Raw genomic sequence first — 21,429 nt, 5'->3', positions numbered from 1 at the left:
TGTTCAGTATATTATAAACGCATTGTACTCTTCTTACATACGGAAATCTCGACCCAAGACTAACCTTTGTCAGCCCTTAGTATTAAACTTCCAACGGACTTTGAAGCGAAACAAGGGAAAATCTATTTCCAGGACAAAATCCCTTTCATCGGTATAGCGTCGTCCTATTTTCCGTTCAATACCTCACCTAAATATCCTTTAAAACTCCCAGATCAAAAAATATGTCCCGACATTAGTTCTCTATCATGTAATGATTTCCCAGCAGATAAAACCTGCCTCCAGTTTGGAAACTTTCCGCTCGATGCGATCCGGGGAAAACTAATCCAAACTAATCTCGGAAGAAGAAAAAACTAAGCACTCTTCCGAAAGATTATAATCCAGTCGAGTTCGGAGACAAATAATCACTTTAAAATATTGCAGGTCTTAGTTTAAACTTGGGAAAGTTTTTTCTCTGGGCGTTTTCTTTTAAACTTTTTTAATTTTTTTTTGGTAGATTGTTATTGCTTTATTTTAAAAAAGTATTTTAAACATCTATCTTAAAACGTAAGTTTTAAGATATACCTAAAATCCTAAGTAGATTTTAACATTTGAGGCGTCAAGTTGCAAAACCCGTCTTATCCCACAAACGTTGTTTCGAGATAACAAGCAAAAACTGTTTTAGCAAATGTTTGAAGCGTTAATTTACAAAAAACGTGTCCATTGAGTGGAATCATTGTTTTGATTTAATGAACTATGTTAATTTATTGTTCCCGTTTAATATAGTAATTATGAGTAGTGATGGGTTGTTATTTAACTATCTGTTATTTTATAACAATTATTTAGCAATAACATAACGCCAACCGGTCGATTGGGCTTACAACAGCTTAAAAATAATAGGATATAAAAGAAGCAGGTTTTTTGAAACAGTTGCGGGCATAACGCCTGGCGGTCGAGATAACAGGAGTGGGAAAGGAACGCTGCTGCATCGGTCGATTGTCGATGGAGGCTCGCAACGGGTTGGAGAAGCAGTCATTTTAGATACGTTGTTTTTCAACCTGTTACGAGCATAACAGGGCGGCGATCGAAATAATCGGAGTGGGAAAGGAATGCTGCTGCATCGGTCGATTGTCGATGGAGGTTTGAAACAGGTTGGAGAATAACGGATCAGTTGTTTTAAATACACTGTTTTTCAACCTGTTACGAGCATAACGGGCGGAGGTCGAGATATTATGGCGCTGTATGTTTCAGTACGTTATTAAGTTTCAATATTTAGGTATTTATTTATTCTGACTAATTTTCAGAATAATATTTTAAGATTTTTTAAAAATGTATACAGGGTGTTTTGAGAAATCTGGTCATTGATTAATCACGATCCTACTTAAAGCCCTTGACGTAAAAAGCTGATTTTTGGAAAATGGATTGACTTTAGGGTGTAAAGGTTCGATAAGAAGGGATTTTTCGAAACTCGAATTCTAAGGGGGTGAAACCACCCTCAAATATTAGAATATTTTTTATTTAAAAACCGGTGAGTTTTTCGGAAAAACTCTTAAACACGTATATTTTATTTTGTTGTTTTACATATTTTAAGATTTTTTAAAAATATATACAGGGTGTTTCATAAAATATGACCATTGAGTAATCACGATTCTGCTTAAACTGCTTGACGTTTAAAGCTGATTTTTGGCAAACGGATTGACTGTGGGGTTGAGGTTCGATAAAGAGGAGTTTCTCGAATCTCAAATTCCAAGAGGATGAAAACGCCCCTCAAATATTACAATATTTGTTATTTAAAAAACGGTTAGTCTTTCGGGAAAACGCTTGGACACGCATAATTTATTTTGCTTTTTTATATATTTCGAATTTTTTTAAAAAATCATACAGGGTGTTCCAAAAAGTTGAGTAATTGATTAACCACGATTCTGCTTAAACTGGTCGACGTTTAAAGCTTATTTTTGGCAAATGTGAGAAAATTCTATCCAGTTTGTATGTTAATAGAAACTCTTGCTTTGCTTTATCATCACCATTACAAATTAATTAATAATTTGTAACGACGCCAACGAAGTCGCGGGTACACGCTAGTTTAAGTGTAAAATTAATTCGAACTCTAGTGTGTAGTTGGTTTACTTATGAAGAATATACTACACATTTTCTTATATAGCTATTTTTTGACCGCAAATGGTAAAATTATAAATAAGAGCTTCTCGCCCGCCGAGTGAGATGCAACCTGTACACTACTACGCAATTCAGGATCTTCGCGGATCGAGGGGCAAGGCGTAGGTAGATCGGAATGTATACGTATAGACGAGTGGCGAAATTTTGGCTTTTTTATATCGCAATTTGTAAACAGCGCTTATTTGTAAACAACCACCGTTTTTAGAGAGGTCTTTTAGATAACAATCGATATTTAGAAATGTTTTGACACCCTGGAAATACTACCACCGAGCATGTCATTGTTGCAACTTGCAACTGCGTTAATACGCCTGGCGGCGACCGCCTCGTACTCTTTCAGATATTTAGCAATAAAATAAAGAAACCTGTTATTTTTAAGCTGTTATTTTAAGCTGTTCTTTATAAATAACTATAACAGTTTCAACTGTTATCTAAAAATAACAGTTTTGCCCATCACTAATTATGAGCAAAATATACCAATTTTATTTTTTTGAAAATTTTAAATTATGCACGAAAATACTACTAAAAATGTTAAAAATAAATTTGTTGTATTTAAAGTATTTCAAAATTTTTAATGGTTTCGGAGATACAAGCAGTATTATTTCACATGGCTTTATCAATGGTAAAATACGAGAGAAAAATCAATCATGGATCTTTGATAAAAATTTACTGTGGAAGATGCCATATGAAATAAAAATAAAACTGCGAATATCTGCAAAACCGTTAAGAATTTTGAAATACTCTAAATAAAAAAAAATGTTAATTTTTTAATTCTCCATCTATTGAAAAAATAATATACAGAGTGTTCCATTTAATAAAAATACAGTTTTGATTTCAGGACAGTTCTAATATTTTTAAGAATTTTTTTAAGAAAGGCTGAAAAATAAGCTGAAAGGAAGCGAAAAATACAATAATATACAGGGTGTTCCGTTTAAATAAAGTCATCCCCAGCCATTCAAACTTTTTTGAGCCACCCTATAGAAGTTAAAATATTTTCCTGAAATACATCCTGGTACATACTTTAGGTTTGCACCAAGGATATATAGAAGAAGGATATTCAACTCCCTATAGCGGGCTATGTAGGAAAATATGCCGTATTTTGTCGAGGAAGACGATTTCGTCACAACCAATGAGCGTCGAGTATTTGAAATTGAAAACATATAAATTGACGGTAACCTATGTTTTTTGACTCATTTCACTGACAGATGTGATGAGATTATTATTGTAATTTATAGATCCAAACGTTTTTTGAAAAAATAATGTATTTTAAAGTTATTTCCTAGAGTTTGGTTTGGCCTTCTATATTTTGGTATTTGTCTACTAATAAATAATATCTTATTTTGTATTTCCATGTATGGAAATCCGCAAGTTTTGTATCTGAAGCCGCAAAGAAATTTCGCTCTATAGTGAGAAAAATGTTATTATATCTTTTTAGACGTGTAGAATTACAAAATTTCTTATTTCAGATGTTCTAAATGTGAGTGCATGTCAAAAATTTAAATATATACTTGATATATTATTTCAAGTTATATGCTTTGACATTTTTTGGAAGTATTTTTGGAATATTGAAGAAAGTGTTGTGCCTTCACAGAATTTAAATTGGCATTAGGAATAGATTTCCTTGATTTAGTAATGATATTGCTCATAGAAATTGATAATGTGAAGAATAACAATACAGGAACATAGAATAACAAGAAAGAAATTCTAGCAGCAAGTTAGGTTATGAGATAAATTTTATTTATATAGTTTGTTTAAAGAGTTTAGTTTGAAAAAGTTAAAACAATTATTATTGTTCAGGTCATATTTGATAACTGTTGTTAATTGATAACATATTACAGGGACACAGTAAAAAGACAAAACATTTAGACCCTTTGAAAGAGAAATGTTTGCAATGGATATTAATAAATTCTAGCCAATTTGTACGATGTACAATGCAGGCAATATTTCTGCCTCCTAACGCACTATTCGCGTAAAAGAAGATGTGGGTATTGTATTTATACCTAGGTAGTTAATGATACATGGAATATATTTCTATATTACTGCAATAACGATGTCTTTATGTTGTATTTTTTTAGAACAGATTTATTATTAGTTGGCTAGTGTGTTAGTAGGATAGCCATTGGTAGTTATAAAGTCGTCAGGTATTAATAATAGGAATTGATCAAAGCTTATACATTTATTGTGATATTTATATTGTGAATTTAAGTAGTTAGAGTTTTGGTTGTTTAATAAACGAATTAATGTGCTTATTGTGTATCTAATTAAAAGAACAATGAAAAGTTGAATACCATAGGGGTACGTATGTTATACAAAGTATTTGCATTAACATTTTTTTGGTTATATACTTGTACTGATATTTGTTTCTTGAACTAAAGAATTATACAGTACCTACTACACAATATATAATCTGCAGCTACATAGGTAGGTAGCTATTGGTAATTAAATTTTTTATCAAATATAATATCTAACATCAGAAATATTGTTAATTATCAACTATAAACAACTAAGAACTAGAATTATCAACTATAAACACAATATAATATACTGTATCTTAAGCAATATGTAATTATTTAATAATTATTTTTTTTGGGAAATAAAAACTGGTACTATATTCTTTTTGACTATTTAATTTCTAAGTCACAAATAATGGTGGACAAATAGCAAGAAAATTATACAAGTAAAACATAATTTTAACTTATTTCTCTAATGGGATTTTGGTATTGATCTACTTAGTAGGATATGCAGTTATCAATCATATTTTTGAATATTTATATTCAATATTGTTCAGGAACAGCCCAATTACTCTGAAAAAAAAATATATGGTCAAATTCTTTGAAAAGAAACTTTTAAAATCAGTAATAATAAAAAAATATAATTTAAAGGGAATTCTTTTTAGGGAATTAACAATAGATTATTAAAAACTGCCTTCTCTTAAAAAAGTAGTATTATATGCACTTAGAAAGGCTATAAAGGATATAAGTACACATAGAAAGAAAGTAAGTATCTATACTACTGATAAATATATAACTATATATGAATACGATACCTACAGTATACAATATTACTAGTATAAAAATAACAGCACAGTCGGCACACTTTAAAATAAAAAAGCAGCATAATATTCAGGTATGTATCTAAGTAAAATTTTCTCAAAAATATTAGAATATGAAATAAATTGCAACTAAATTTTAATTAATAAACATAAACAAATAAAACTGTTAGTGTTATTAAAACTTTATGCAAATATATGTTACCTTAATACTGTGTCTTTAATCCTACTCTTCTGACATGGCTTTTCAAACTAATATTTATGAACTTTTGTTTCCATATTAATTTCAATATATTTGAATAAAACTGGAAAAATAATCAATATTGGCACTTGAAATTTTAATTTCTTATGTCCTTAAATTATTTATATCGTGTTATACATAATACTTACATAAATATTCAGTTTAAAAATAGATCAGCACTTGAACGAGTGAATATAAAATAGTATATTACCAATTTCTATGAGCAATATCATTACTAAATCAAGGAAATCTATTCCTAATGCCAATTTAAATTCTGTGAAGGCACAACACTTTCTTCAATATTTGTTTACTTCCAAAGGGCAAAGGGTATAACTTGAAATATTTCAAGTATATATTTTAATTTTTGACATTAAGCACTCACATTTAGAACATCTGAAATAAGAAATTTTGTTATTCTACGCGTCTAAAAAGATAAAAAATTTTTCTCACTATAGAGCGAAATTTCTTTGCGGCTTCAGATACAAAACTTGCGGATTTCCATACATCGCAATACAAAATAAGATATTATTTATTAGTAGACAAATACCAGAATATAGAAGGCCAAACCAAACCTCTAGGAAATAACTTTAAAATAAATTATTTATTCAAAAAACGTTTGGATTTTGGATCTATAAATTACAATAACAATCTCATCACATTTGTCAGTGAAATCACAGATAACAGAACTAATAGTGAAATGATGGTGAAATGAGTCAAAAAACATAGGTTACCGTCAATTTATATGTTTTCAATTTCAAATACTCGACGCCCATTGGTCGTGACGAAATCGTCTTCCTCGACAAAATACGGCACGTTTTTTTTGGGCCAGTCGAATATCCTTATTCTATATATCCTTGGTTTGCACTTAAACAAAATTTCCAAATTTTTTATTCTAAGAGCTACAGATGCCCGACGCACTATTGCCGGACCCTGTATAAGAAGAAGAACATAAAAAGTAAGAAATAAACTAAGAAAGTTTTAAATAATATGAACACTGAATAAACATGAATCAAACCACTGTTATAGTAAATAATTGACAAAGATTCGCTTACCCCGAAAATGCCAAATTTTGCACAATTGAAATGTCAAAGGGAGGGTTCCTATGGCCTTATCAAAGGACTAAGCAAATTTGCCCTTTGCTCTATTTCCTACAATATCCTGATTAGACGAATGCAAATAAGCAGAGAGTTGCGCCATTACGTTTTCCACTATGTCAAAGGGTAATGAGATAAACGCGTAAAGGGCATTACGTCCATTGGGTCATAAAATATTCTATTGTAAATTGTAATAGTGATATGAAATTATATTCATGATAGCAAACAATGTGTTCTCTTTTGTTATTTCTAAAATATTACTCTAGAAGAATAATTGTAATAAGTAGAATGATCCATGGTAAATAAATACACTTCCATGGTAGATAAATCCAACTCTATAACGAGATTTAAAATTGAGGCTTCTATTATCATAATACAAGAAGAACAAAAGCTTCCCTCTGAATTAAAATAAATACGGAAAGTACATACAGAGAAGACCAGGCTACTAGTAACATAGCAACTTGCCGGACGAATTTACGCTTACCCGATTGCGTTCGTACTTGAGATTCACTGCCGGCTAGTCGGCTGGTCAGGCAGTAGGCAGTTGCAGTTGTGCTTGGACGGGTCGGTCGTAGCAGACTAGAAATACGGCGCGAGGAGTGCCGAGTATTTATTATTTTCATTTTAAGTGTTTACCTTCACTTAAGGTAACATTTAAAATAAAAATACTTAAATTTTTATTATTTGAGTGTGTTTACAAGCCAAAACTAAAAATAAATAAATTCTCTATACCCAAAACTCCAAAATTAAAAAATACATCAATAAAATTAAAAAAAATATTACTCTAAATAAAAAAAGTTATAACAAGTGTTCAAAAAGACCACCTTCTTGTGCTAGACAGAAGCCTAGGCGGTCGTAAAATCCCCGTCTGACATTGGCTAACATATTAGGGCTAATAGTCTGGAAAGCCTCGCGTATGTCTACTTGAAGCTCATCCAGATTATTAGCCCTATTATGACCATACACTTTGGATTTTACATAACCCCACAAAAAGAAATCACTAGGAGAAAGATCTGGTGATCTAGCGGGCCACAAAATAGTTCCTTATCCACTAATTAAACGGTTGGGAAAAGTATTGTTCAAATATTCTTGAACAATACGGGCATTGTGGGCAGGGCAACCATCTTGTTGAAACCAGACATTGTGGAATCTTTCTCCCAATAACTCACGAATTCTAGGCACAATCTGCTGCTGTAACAAGTCCAAATACTTTGCAACAGTTAAATTACCCTCTATAAAAATGGACCAATCATATGCTCCCCTACAAAACCACATTTAGCTTTTGAGGATATTGCGTGCGTACCTCAAAATATCTGTGCAAATTTTCCCGAGACCGATATTGCACTTGTGTAGAGTTATGACGACGCAATAAATAAAAACTTGATTCGTCGGTGAAAACTATACGCCGAATAAAGTTTTCATCTAAATTGGCCTTTTCCATTACAGATTCACAAAACGCCATACGCCGAAATTGGACTTCATGGAAAATTTCCTGAGTTTTGCAAGCTTTATACGATCGGTATCCATTCTTTTTAAGGACTCTTTTAACCGTGCTAGGTGAAGAATCTGTTACCTCAGCAATTTGATTACTTGAAAACGTGGGATTTTGATCCGCGCTAGCACAAACGAACACTCGCTTTAACTCCTGTTCTTCATTAATCAACACATCAGGCTTTTTGTGTTTTTGTGGGGACATGCACCCATGTGTTTCAAAATTATTAATAACTCTTGATATAGTAGGTAAAGATGGAATTGGCCTGTTTACAAAAGTTTGTGGAAAAATTGTTTGTATATCCCGATAAGACCTATTTTGGAAATACCATATTACAATTTTAATTTTCTCACGAACTTCGTAAACATCCATTATTTTACTTAAAAAATAAATTTTACACGAGAACTGTCGCGAGAATCTACGTATTCGTTTTGGCTATTAAAACACGAGGCTAAACCTTCGTTTAGCCGAAATCTGTTATATAAAAAATGACTTTATATATGCGGTTTAGAAGGCGCTAAAAGTACAAATATACAAAAATTTTCCTGCGGAATTGCGCCTTTTTCATTTTTCGGACTTTAGTATAGCCGACATTTCTTACGTCAAAACTAGTCTTCGGGGTGTGTTTTAGACATTTTTCTAAACATAAAAACACAAAAAAGTGTCTGCGGAAATTTTTAATTTTTATTTTACATAAAAAAATGCTTTGACTTTAGAATAGCCGAAATCAGTTACATGAAAAATGAACTTATATTTGTTTTATACGAGCCAATTATGTTGTTCGACGAAAGGAAAGTCTTTTTAAAAACAATTACTTATTTAAAAGTATACAGGGTGAATGTTGTACGTACGAAATCAGACAAAAGAATGAATTTATAATGAACATTAACTTAAAAGGAAAACTTATCAATAAAAGCATGATCAGCAGGTCTCATGGGAAGATCTTCTGTGCGGTTGTAGGTGTGGCGGAAATGGCCACATGTAACTAGCCTTTACGAGCAAAGAAATACAAAAAAAATCCTGCGGAAATGTGTCTGTCATTTTTTGCACTTTGTTTTTCATACATTTTTCAGTCTAGAAGCTTACGGGACCCGGGAGCGAATAGGGGTGCTGGGTGGGATAAAACAACTTTCGGAAGAATAACAATACTTGTAGAATAGATAATATAGGTTCTTGTAACCTATAAGTACCTCGGAATGTTGCACTTATTCTTGTTTTTTATTAAAGCTTTACGTATATAGGGCTGATTCAAAATAAAAAATCATTGGATCATGCAGTTTTCTTTTATATTTTAATTTTAATAATTAACTGTGATTTTGCAAAAATATTAAATTGGTTAGCATCAATTTCTGTTAAATATATTAATCTCCCGATTACATTCCTGAGAATCTATAATCGTTGTCAGAAAATATGTTGTTTTATATTTTTTTTTAATCGGTTGTATGTTAAGTACTTTACATTTTAACATTAGATAATACATACTAATTTCATTCTCGACTTCAGAATATTTCGGAACAATACTGTATTGTTTTATTAGGAGTAAAATTACACACTCCTTCCCTTGAGTTCTCCTGCCTAAAAAATCTATATTGTCTTCCCTAAGATTTTAAAAATAAATGTTTGAAACTCATACAAGTTTACCACAATTTAAAGTTAAGATAATTATTTAATAAGTTATATTTTAATATAATTATGGATTTATAATTATATTAAAATATAACTACTTACGAAGTTAATAAATATTAACTATTTCTACTTAATCATTTAATAATTCTGAAAAAAACACGCTTGATTTTTTATATTAGAAATCATACGGGCTATAATCATTAATATGACTATATTAACAATATTTAAATAAAAAATGATTTGAAGGAATGCTACTGTATTACAATAAATTGTAAAACAAGTATGTAATAATAACTCGGAACTCGGAATATTATTATAAAAACTGCTCATCGGCGTTATCGATGTCGGCGTCTTGTCACTTTTATTTAACCTTGTCACTTTATTTTATTAGCCGTTTAGGTATCGTTTGATTTCAGATAATGCAGATTTTAATGTGCCATTTGTGTTTTTTTTATTGGAATTTAGCATATTTGGTATATTTTATGAAGTGATTTTAAGTGCACCTGTCCATTTTTTAATTATTAAAGTTCCTATATTTAGATACATTTAAAATTAATTAATTAGTGTATAGTATTTTTATTATGGGTTTGTTTATTTTTCATCAAATGCATTTTTTTCCCTTAAAATAAACATACCTAGCTTACCAAATCACTAGCTAGCCATTTTTAAATACAGGGTGTTAATTAAGTATCTAGCCAAATTTGAGGAGGTGATTCTTTGGGTGTTTTTAAGGTAAAAAGTTCATATAAACATGTGTCCGGAAATGTATAATTTTAAAGATACAGGGTGTCAAAGTGTTTTCTAATAGACCTTTTTTATTAATATCTCAAAGATCCGTTGGCCGATTTTGTTGAAATTTCGCCGTGTTGTGAACTTTAATAAGTTAGCACTAATTAAATGATAATTATTATTTACAACAATATTCAAACGATAAAAACTTATCCCAATAAATATTTGGCAACGCCTTGGATTCATTTGTTTTTACGCATGTTGGCGGTGGAAACCATGCAAGCTTTTTCTTTATCCTAAATTGTTAATTAAAAAAATAATAATCATAAAAAATATAGGTCCTAATAGCCTAAATTTTAGCAAAATGTATCAGCAAACAAATAATTAATTATTCCCTTTAATGCATTTACCTCTCCTACGCGCCAAGAAAAAATATTGCATTAGTCTAAATTTATTATTTATGTGATTCCGCTCTTTCACGTATAATATGCCCCTTGCTTCTCATACGGAAAGAGTTAGATTAAAATAGTCAAACTAAGGCCCAGACTAAACATCCATATCCATAAAATAGTTGGCCCACACACACACACACACAGAATTCTACATCATTACAATCTAACTAAAAATGTGAATATCTCGAGATTACGAAGGTAAAAGTGTGCGTTTGGGGTAACAAAAAAGTTTTTATGTTGTATATTAAGTAATTTAAAAAGTTACAAAACAGAGCAGGTAAAATAATTCTTAACGATGGAAACAAAACATAAAAACGGCGTCGGTGTAATGATATGACAACGTGCTTGGGGATCTAACACGTACAGAATTCGTTGAATTTTTAATGCGCCTTATTCAGGCGGGATTAGGTAATGCCTAAAATTTGTTTTTCATGAGCCTTGAAGCTTAAAATGTGAATTCTATTGAATTATGGTAACACTGTTTCTCTTTTTACTAATTTATTATTAAAATACAATGCAAAACAACATTCCTTGAATTTTCTTTAAAGAAATAAAAGAAAATTCTATATTTTTTAGAAAATTTGGCTCTTAAGTATTAATTTTTGTCATTTTAACGCCTAGGCATAAAAGTAACAGCCTAAAGCACTGTTACTCCTTAGCACAAAAGTACAAAAATATATTATTAAACTGATAGTAAGTGTCAAATTCAACGAGTGTACGAATTGTTGCTCGATTACTGTTTATATTATTTGCAATGTTGCAATGTTTGAAACTAAAAAATTATTTGTAATGTTTAAAAAATAGTATATTCTATTCGGAGTGAAAATGTACTTTTTGTGCCTCCCTTTAACGTCGGAATAGCTTTACGAGGGTCCTTCAAAGATACAGCATCGTCAAAAAAAGTACAATTTTTACTCCGAATAGAATACACTATTTTTTAAACATTACAAATAATTTTTTAGTTTCAAACATTGCAACATTGCAAATAATATAAACAGTAATCGAGCAACAATTTGTACACTCGTTGAATTTGACACTTACTATCAGTTTAATAATATATTTTTGCGCTAAGGAGTAACAGTGCTTTAGGCTGTTACTTTTATGCCTAGGCGTTAAAATGACAAAAATTAATACTTCAGAGCCAAATTTTCTAAGAAATATAGAATTTTTTTTTATTTCTTTAAAGAAAATTCAAGGAATGTTGTTTTACGTTGTATTTTAATAATAAATTAGTAAAAAGAGAAACAGTGTTACCATAATTCAATAGAATTCACATATTAAGCTTCAAGGCTGATGAAAAACAAACTTTTAGGCATTACCTAATCCCGCCTGAATAAGGCGCATTAAAAATTCAACGCTAGTATGTCATATTTCATGGTTTCGATATAAATTACATAATAAACTTTACTCTATTGTTGACTCGCCTTGTACATACACCTAGCTATTCCCATCCTCATTCCTTTCCTGGTAAAGATTGTCCCGCCTCCATGTAGCCTTTGCTGGACTGCAGCATTTTTCTATTTGACACAGTTCCTATCGTTGACTCACCCTGTACACATATGCAAATATTAATATCTGTCATAAAGATTTATACATACGAAATGGATTTGGAGCAAGCGTCTCGCAAAGGCAAGCCTCATTATTAGAATTTACTCGTTTTCGAGTGTAGAATTTGCATATTTGGGGAGAATTTGCCTGTTGTTGCATGCAAGTATTGTTATGTTTCGCTGCAAAAACATATTAAGCTGTTTTTATATCCGCCCGTGACCTTAATTAAGAATTATTTTCCCGCTTACTCCCGCTTACTCTAACTTCTAATCTTGCTCTCTTTTACACTTTTCCAATTAAAAATGTACTTGATTTCAGCATAATCAATGTTTCTTTAAGGGTCAAATTAAAAGTTTTTTAAGGGCGTACCTACCCTTCACGTGTTCATAAATAGAACAAAATTATTTGCATATATAATGAACAGGGTGGGTTTCAAATAAATTAATTTGATATAATAATTTATAACATAAAAAGCAGTAGGTATTTTAAATTCTTATTTTGTATATATTTTAACATTGAAAATGTTTCTGTTATCCTATATAAGGGAGCCCAAATCGAAAAGAGTTTTTTTCTATATTTTCCTTTCAAAATAAGACTAATTTCTTCTTATTCTTTTAAATATTGTTTCTTTTTCCTAAAATGTTATACTTAATTTTCGCTTAAAATTAAAAAATCACAAATGGAGGAAAATATACGTTATTGAATAAAGTTTATACAAATCATTTTACCATAACAAAAAAAGTAAAAACATGTCATGGCGGAAGATATTCAGGTGGCATTTCACACATTTATCTATTAAAATGGAGGTTAAAATAATAAACTTGCGTAACATGTTATACACGAGATAGAAAGTTTCAGAATCGATTAGTACGCAATACGCTACGCAGTCAACTTATTCCTATGCGCGGATGAGCGTCTTCAAGACTCTTCCTTCGGCCAGGGTCACGATGCCGCCGAAGAGGAATCGACCTACGTTTGGCTAAACAGGCTGGACACGGTGGAGTACGATATTGGCGAGTCTGAATATTTATAAAAATTTGCAAAGTAAAATATGTTGGAAAAATAATTAATCCATACATATATAAAAGCTCAAAGGGTTTTTTTGTTGCATCCATCCCGCCGAAACCGCTTTACCAATCTTGATGATTCTTTTTTTAAATGAAAAGTATATATGTGTAGATTTGTTATGAAGTATTTTTATAGTGCTTAATGGCTATTTCTTTGTATAAAACGACTAAATACTAAAACATACCTGAAAAACACCTACACACAATACCTCCAGAAATAAATTATTTGTCATTGTCAGTGGTGTGTCAGTTAGATTATATATAACGTTTTTAGATATTTTAGAGTGAGTTCATGCCGCCAGCTTTACATACATAAATATTAGCACAAAGGTTCGTTTAAACGACATTAGTGAATTAGCTACACAAAGCGATTTTAGGAAATTCATCCTCTTAGAGAGTAAAATTATCTCGGAACAGTTTATTGTATGAAAATTCCTTACTATTTGGTCTAGAAGAATGAAATCCTACAAAAAGAATTAGAAGAAATTTCTGAAATTCATCAACCAAATGGGTAAAGTTAGTAAAAATTTATATAAAACTTGGTGACCTCTGGATTATACACATAAAAATTGGCACAAAGGTAAAGCGAATTTATGAAATTTATACCCTTAGGGAGTAGAATAGAGAATGAAAGTTTGCTCTACGAAAATGCAATACTATAACATTATAAACCAGACAGTATAAAATGTTATACAAGGGTTTATTTAGTGACATCATAACGAAATATATCTTCCTCAATTATCCTTCAAAGAATAAAAAATAACCTATAAAGAGAGTATTAGTGCTCTTAATAAATAAAAAAAATGAAAAATAAAAAACATCTATGCTCACTAGCTCTCTATAAAGAAGTAAAAAATCATTTAAATCAATGCATGAACGATTCGAGGTGTAACGCGAACGTAGTCGCGAGAAAAAGCTAGTAATTTATTAAATTATTTTATTTAACTCATTAATTTTCATTGAAAAGGAATTTTTGTAATTCGCCACTCTATTAGTTAAAAACTAAGAAACTCATATCAAATTTAAGTTTTGCCATTTTGACTTATACTTTTTACAAAATCTGAACACATTTTAAAAGAAAAAAAGTTTTTGATATTTGTGTAGATTGACTACAAGTTGTATAACATAAATTTCTACGACCGGTCTACCTAGTGGTCTGCAGCATCGCCTTGTGGTGCAAACGTGGGCCTATTAATCTGTGACGTGACGCACAACAGCCAAGAAAAACAGAAGCGTGGCTAAGAATTTAGTAATTTAAAAAAAAGTCTTAGATACAGTAGTAGGTATTAAAAAGTTTTGTGTTTAAATGGGGTTTGCCTTTAACAGTTAAAAAATTATATCGTAAAGTGTAACTTTCCGTAAGAATTATTTATCTGTCATTGATCATGATCTGTCATCATGTTAACCTGATGTTTTGTATGTTATTTTGTTTTTTTCGAGTTTTTTTTGCTTGCTTGTTTTACGGATAGGTGCGATCGCTTAATTATTATTGATAATGTTTTATTTAATGTTAACACTACTGCTTTTTCAGTGAATCTTTAAATCTGTTGTTTTTTGTTAAGTTCGTTATTTAAATATATGTATGTAATACACCCATATTAACACTAATCATATTTTTACGTTTTTATTCATCATTTTCAATGCCCCCCCGGTTGCATCTTTGTAAAGGACTGTGAATTTTTTTCATAATTATGTGCCTTATCTAAAGAGTGTTCTATTTGAATGACATTGGCGGTTTTCAGGCTTATTAGTAAAGGGAGAACATTGCAGATTTGGCGAACATGAACTACTTCGATATGATACCAAAGATGCCGGAATAGAAATTTTAATAGCTTCTTTAGTTCACATCATACAGTGTGACATTCAAAAAATAGCCAATTTCAAACAAATCTCGCCTCTTCATTAAGAAATAGGTAAAAATCGCTTGTTCTAGACCATTTCAGTATACAGGGTGGTCCGAACTGTATTCCGGAATCTTCGGCTACATATTTTGCAGATAAAAATAACTATGAAAGTTCGTATAATTGATTGATTGATATTCGTTGATTTTAATTTTTTTGGTAAAAATCGCTACGAGTAATGTTTCTCGAAATATTTGGAATTGAAATTATCAATACCTGTCATCACTGACAGAAATTAAACATATTGATTAAATAGTTATTAGACTGAAATCATAAATTTGTAATGTTTTTGTGCCGAACGTTCAATAGAATCTGTTTTATTGTTATTTTTTAGCAGAAAAATTTATGATTAATTTAAAAAAAATTAAATTTTTCCAAATTTATTATTTCAGTCAAATAACTCTCTACTCAACACGTGTTTATTTTTTTGTAAATAATGATATATATTGACTATTTCTATTATAAATATCTTGAGAACGGTTGTTCGTAGCAATTTTTACCACCAGACATTTTTACGTAAAAAGTCACGGCAATGTATATTTTTCACTCAGTAATTTTATACAGGTACGGACGAAAAGTTATTACTCTTCAGAACAGTTAAAAGACATGTAGGTGGCGCCTCCTAGAAATAGGAGTCATATTGACATCAAAATCAAATTTCTCATGTCAAAAAACTTCCAGACACCAATTTTCATCTAAATATTGACGTTATTTCAGAAATTATTTGGAAAAACTCAAAATAAAAGTGAAATTTCTACATTCTGTTTCTCCGAAACTAAGCCGTTTTAGGACATAATTTATACGAACTTTTTTACTTATTTTTATTTGTAGAATATGCTGCCGAAGTTTCCGGAATACAGTTCGGACCACCCTGTATAGACCTTTTTCAAAGTCCTAAAAATCAAAAAACGTGTCAATGATATCATTTTTAGGTTTTTATTCTCATAATGCCTTATTTTTTGCTGCTTTAGTATCTTAAGGAGGCACACAAATTTATTTGGTTCAATGCTACGGAAAAATAAAATTATAAATTTTATGCTTCTTTAACTAAAACAGTAAAAATTAGCAATTGTTAGCAATGACGTTAATCGAAATTTATACCAGTTATCTGATAAAGCATGAAAAGAAAATGATATTACCATAAAAACGCTTTTTGGTTTATTGTTTTCTAAAATGGTTTTCTAAAAAAATTTGTAAAAATTTAGAGGGTTTCAAATATTATAGAACAAGCAAAAACTTTTTTAAAGGATGCATTTTTCTCAAAAAGTTAATACTAAAAAAGGTTTGAAAAAACAATCGGGGGACATACTTTATACTATAACTTGCGGGTACCAGCGACTTCGTTCGCGTCAAATTAATAATTTGTAATGGTGATGATAAAGCAAAGCAAGAATTTCCATTACCATACAAACTGGATAAAATTTTCTCACACATCTCAAACAATATGGCGATATTATTTTATAACTTGGTAATATTTGAGGGGCAGTTTCATCTCGTTAGAATTTGACTTTCGAAAAATCCGTTTGCGAAAAATAAACTTTTTACGTCAAGCAGTTTAAGCAGAATCGTGGTTAAGAAATTACCCAACTTTTTGGAACACCCTGTATGATTTTTTAAAAAATTTCAAAATATGTAAAAAAAACAAATAAATTATGCTTGTCCAAGCGTTCCGAAAGACTAACGGTTTTTTAAATAACAAATATAGTAATACTTGAGGGGCGTTTTCACCCTCTTGTAATTTGAGATTCGAGAAACCCCTCCTTATCGAACCTCTACACCCCACAGTCAATCCGTTTGCCATAAATCAGAGAATAAGCAGAATCGTGATTATTCAATGGTCATATTTTATGAAACACCCTGTATAAATTTATAAAAAATCTTAAAATATGTAAAACAACAAAATAAAATATACGTGGTTAAGAGTTTTTCCGAAAAACTCACCGGTTTTTAAATAAAAAATATTTTAATATTTGAGGGATAGTTTCACCCCCTTAGAATTCGAGTTTTGAAAAATCCCTTTTTATCGAACCTCTACACCCTAAAGTCAATCTGTTTTCCAAAAATCAGCTTTATACGTCAAGCGCTTTAAGCAGGATCCTGATTAATCAATGACCAGATTTTTCGAAACACCCTGTATACATTTTTAAAAAATCTTAAAATATGTAAAAAAACAAAATAAAATATACGTGTTTAAGCGTCTTTTTGGAAACTTGGTCGTTTTTTAAATAAAAAATATTGTAATATTTGAGAGGTGGTTTCACCCTCTTGGAACTGGAATTTCGAAAAATCCCTTCTTATCGAACCTCTACACCCTAGAATCAACCTGTATGCCAAAATTGAGCTTCTTACGTTGAGTGGTTTGAGCAGGATCGTGATTAATCAGTATGTCAGTCACTTAAGGATTTTATATATTAGTATAGATTCTTTATCTTTATTCATTTATTCTTGAAGAGTTATATTCATACTTTGTTTTCTTCTAAAGGAAGCGATAGTTTCTTTGAAATTTATCATCTTTCACTTACATTACCATAAGTAATACGGTGATTTCAGGTACAATTATTATAGATCTAGAACTAGACGACGTGGAGTAAATTCGGAGCTCCGTTTTCAATTACCGATCCAGTCTCATCCCATTTGGATTACTTTGCCGAATTGGATAAGTTTGGCGTGAGTTTCTCAAAGAGAAAATCACACGGAATTTCGCAGCTTTTTGCATCTCTATCGACTAGAAATTGCGAGATTATATTACGAACGGCGCTAAATGAAGTGGCATTGATCAAAATTAAAACAGAGTGATTGATATCAATTCATTTATGATCCTTATTATTGAATTGCAATTTAGATAAAATGCGTTTTAATGGTCTCCTCTTGAAAGGTTAGTTATAAAAGAGATTATATCTGAAGGTTACGGCAAGTAGAAGTATTTGCAGTTAATATCACATAAAACTGATTGTGAAAAAACGGTAATGGCGATTGTCAAACGATGGTAATCTTGGCAAGGTCAATTTCTAGATGTCATTTACAAAAAATTGACATAAAACTTGTAAAAATTAACAGTAATTATAGAAAGAGTAAGAAATGATAGAGCAGTTCCAGACTCACAAGTCTATTTCCAAAAAAAAAAATTCACAAATTTTAAACTACACCATTTAAAAATCAAAAAGAAATTACAACATTTCTAAGACCAACTGGCAATAAGCTTTATTAAAGAATAAAAAAGAGTACGGGCCAAGTCATATCGTCTAGGGCTTGACCTCGACAAAATTATAATCAACTGCCATTGCTCAGTGGTCTTTGACGTCTTTTTTTTTTCGATGGTATACTATTATTAGTATATTCTGAACATAGTATTATCTACAAGCTTAATGGTGCTAACGCCATTAGTTTTTTTAAATAATTGAGAACTGTAATTAAATATTTAAAAAACGAACGATATATTCACATTAAATATTGGCTATTACTAATTTCTAGTATAGTATCGATCCAAATTTGTTGATGCACACTGTTTTTTTATAACTGGTTAATTGTTAGCGTGTACCCGCGACTTCGTTTGAATCGAATTAATCATTTGTAATGATGATGATAAAGCAAAGCAAGAACTTCCATTAACATAAAAACTGGATAAAAATTTCTCACATTTATGTCGGCATGGGAAAAAAACAATATGGCGATATTATTATATAACTTGGTAATATTTGAGGGGTAGTTTCATCTCGTTGGGATTTGACTTTCGAAAAATCGGTTTGCCAAAAATAAGCTTTTTACGTCAAGCAGTTTAAGCAGAATCGTGGTTAATCAATTACCCAACTTTTTGGAACACCCTGTATGATTTTATAAAAAATTTCAAAATATGTAAAAAATAACATAAATTACGCGTGTCCAAGCGTTTTCCCGAAAGACTAACCGTTTTTTAAATAACAAATATTGTAATATTTGAGGGGCGTTTTCACCCTCTTTGAATTTGAGATTCGAGAAACCCCTCCTTATCGAACCTCTACACCCCACAGTCAATCCGTTTACCAAAAATCAGTTTTAAACGTAAAGCAGTTTAAGCAGAATCGTGATTACTCAATGGTCATATTTTATGAAACACAATGTATAAATTTTTAAAAAATCTTAAAATATGTAAAACAACAAAATTAAATATACGTGTTTAAGAGTTTTTCCGAAGAACTCATCGGTTTTTAAATAAAAAAAATATTCTAATATTTGAGGTGTTGGTTTCACCACCTTAGATTTCGAGTTTCGAAAAATCCCTTCTTATCAAACCTCTACACCCTAAAGTCAATCCGTTTTCCAAAAATCAGCTTTTTACGTCGAAACAAGCTGTATACATTTTTAAAAAATCTTAAAATATGTAAAAAAACAAAATAAAATATACGTGTTTAAGCGTTTTTTTTTTCGGAAACTTGACCATTTTTTAAATAAAAAGTATTGTAATATTTGAAGGGTGGTTTCACCCCCTTGAAACTGGAATTTCGAAAAATCCCTTCTTATCGAACCTCTACAGCCTAGAATCAACCTGTATGCCAAGATTGAGCTTCTTACGTTGAGTGGTTTGAGCAGGAGCGTGATTTAATCAGTGAATCAGTCACTTAAAAATTTGATATATTAGTATAGATTAAACCTAATTCTATCAAAATTTTCAGTTTTGCTCCTCAGCTGAAGAGCCATGTTTGTTACAAAATACCCTAGGAAGCGATATACCCTAGGGAAGATATATGCAATTTTCATATACGCAAATTTCCGCAAATTTCTATAAAACAGACCGAGGGTTATGCTTGTTTTTATAAGTCCATAAAACACAAATATCTTTACGAGCAATATCAGCATTTCACGGTCGTTATCCAGGTTGACTTTAAACAGAGTATCATCGGACTTACAGCATAAAACCGCCGACCCACTTATAAAATATTTACGACAGCTCCAGTCATCGTTTGATTTCGGATTTTACAACTTTCCATCCATAAATGCGGTGAAAATGTTATACAACCGCAGACCAAAGGTAGAACTTTGTTGTACGAGCTCTTTTGACTAGATCCTCTGACTAGATTAAGGTTTCGGAATTTTGAGGGATGAGAATTTTAATAGTCCTGATATCATAAATAAATAAAGATAGCAAATTTACCTTTAGAATAGTTTGAGTATCAAATATTTTTAATTCTCAATTAAAAACAGTTTAAGTAAATTTTAACTGAATTTTAATTTTATAGTACCTAATTATATAAAATTTCGAATTTTGTTCTTCAGCTGAAAAGCCATCTCTTAAAAAGAATCCTCGAAAAATAAAATCTGACTTATAATAATTATTGTGAAGATATAACAGATTTTCTACACCGTAACTTTTTCGGCAAATTTGTATAAAACATACTAAGGGTTATGCTCGTTCTTCTAAGCCTATAAAACCGGAATAGACTTACTGGAATACATCGATCATGTCACTATAATTTAATATTTTTAATAAAAGTTCTATTCATAACTTCTTTGAAATTCTACAATATTACACATTATATGAAATGGCCTTCGCAGGTTTAGGACCAGGAAATAAACCTTTTATTTAAAAAAATGCAGATGTTTTAGCGTATATTTCCGTCTTTATCAAAGCTATTTTCACCTAAAAGGTCTTGATGATGAAAAGCCTCGATGAAGATGAAAATAGCCTTGATAATAACCAAAATACACGTCGACAATTTTTTAAATAAAACGTTGTTTTCCTGATCCTGAACGTGCGAACGCCACTTCATCTATAACATAAGTACGCAAACCTACCACATTATTACACATTATTTTTTTTTAAATTTACGTACATATTAGTGTGCAGCCAAAAGCTAAATAGAACATTTTCTAAAATTGTTTTCTCTTTAACCATTCCATCGCGTTCTATACATTCCACCTGCCCTCGAAGAGAAAATCTCGAATTTAAATTTCACTTAACGACTTGTTCCACCTCCAGCCGAGCATTTACTTACGCTTTAGCACTAACGTGAGCGCTCACAAAGAGCTTTTATGTGCAATACATTCTAGGAAAATGTCTTAGGAATAAACGATAGGGGAAATTGATTGTACCGGGCACCGTTTCCGG

At 30.8% G+C, this 21,429-nt stretch overlaps 1 protein-coding gene and 1 long non-coding RNA gene across 2 annotated transcripts in view; one reads left to right on the top strand and one right to left on the bottom strand.

The window, feature by feature from the left end:
• LOC115878453 (cadherin-87A-like) overlaps positions 1-21,429 on the bottom strand; it is a 546,388-nt gene that overhangs the window by 102,371 nt on the left and 422,588 nt on the right.
• Positions 3,925-4,397, top strand: LOC115878454. Its single transcript, XR_004049528.1, has 2 exons — positions 3,925-4,152; positions 4,224-4,397. It is a non-coding gene; the product is annotated as an uncharacterized LOC115878454 (long non-coding RNA).

This window comes from Sitophilus oryzae, unplaced genomic scaffold (genome assembly GCF_002938485.1).
Source record: "Sitophilus oryzae breed Bouriz unplaced genomic scaffold, Soryzae_2.0 scaffold_1512_pilon_pilon, whole genome shotgun sequence".
Lineage (NCBI taxonomy): Eukaryota > Metazoa > Arthropoda > Insecta > Coleoptera > Curculionidae > Sitophilus > Sitophilus oryzae.
Note: the sequence above shows the minus strand (reverse complement) of the source record. Positions and strands in the feature narration are given on the sequence as shown.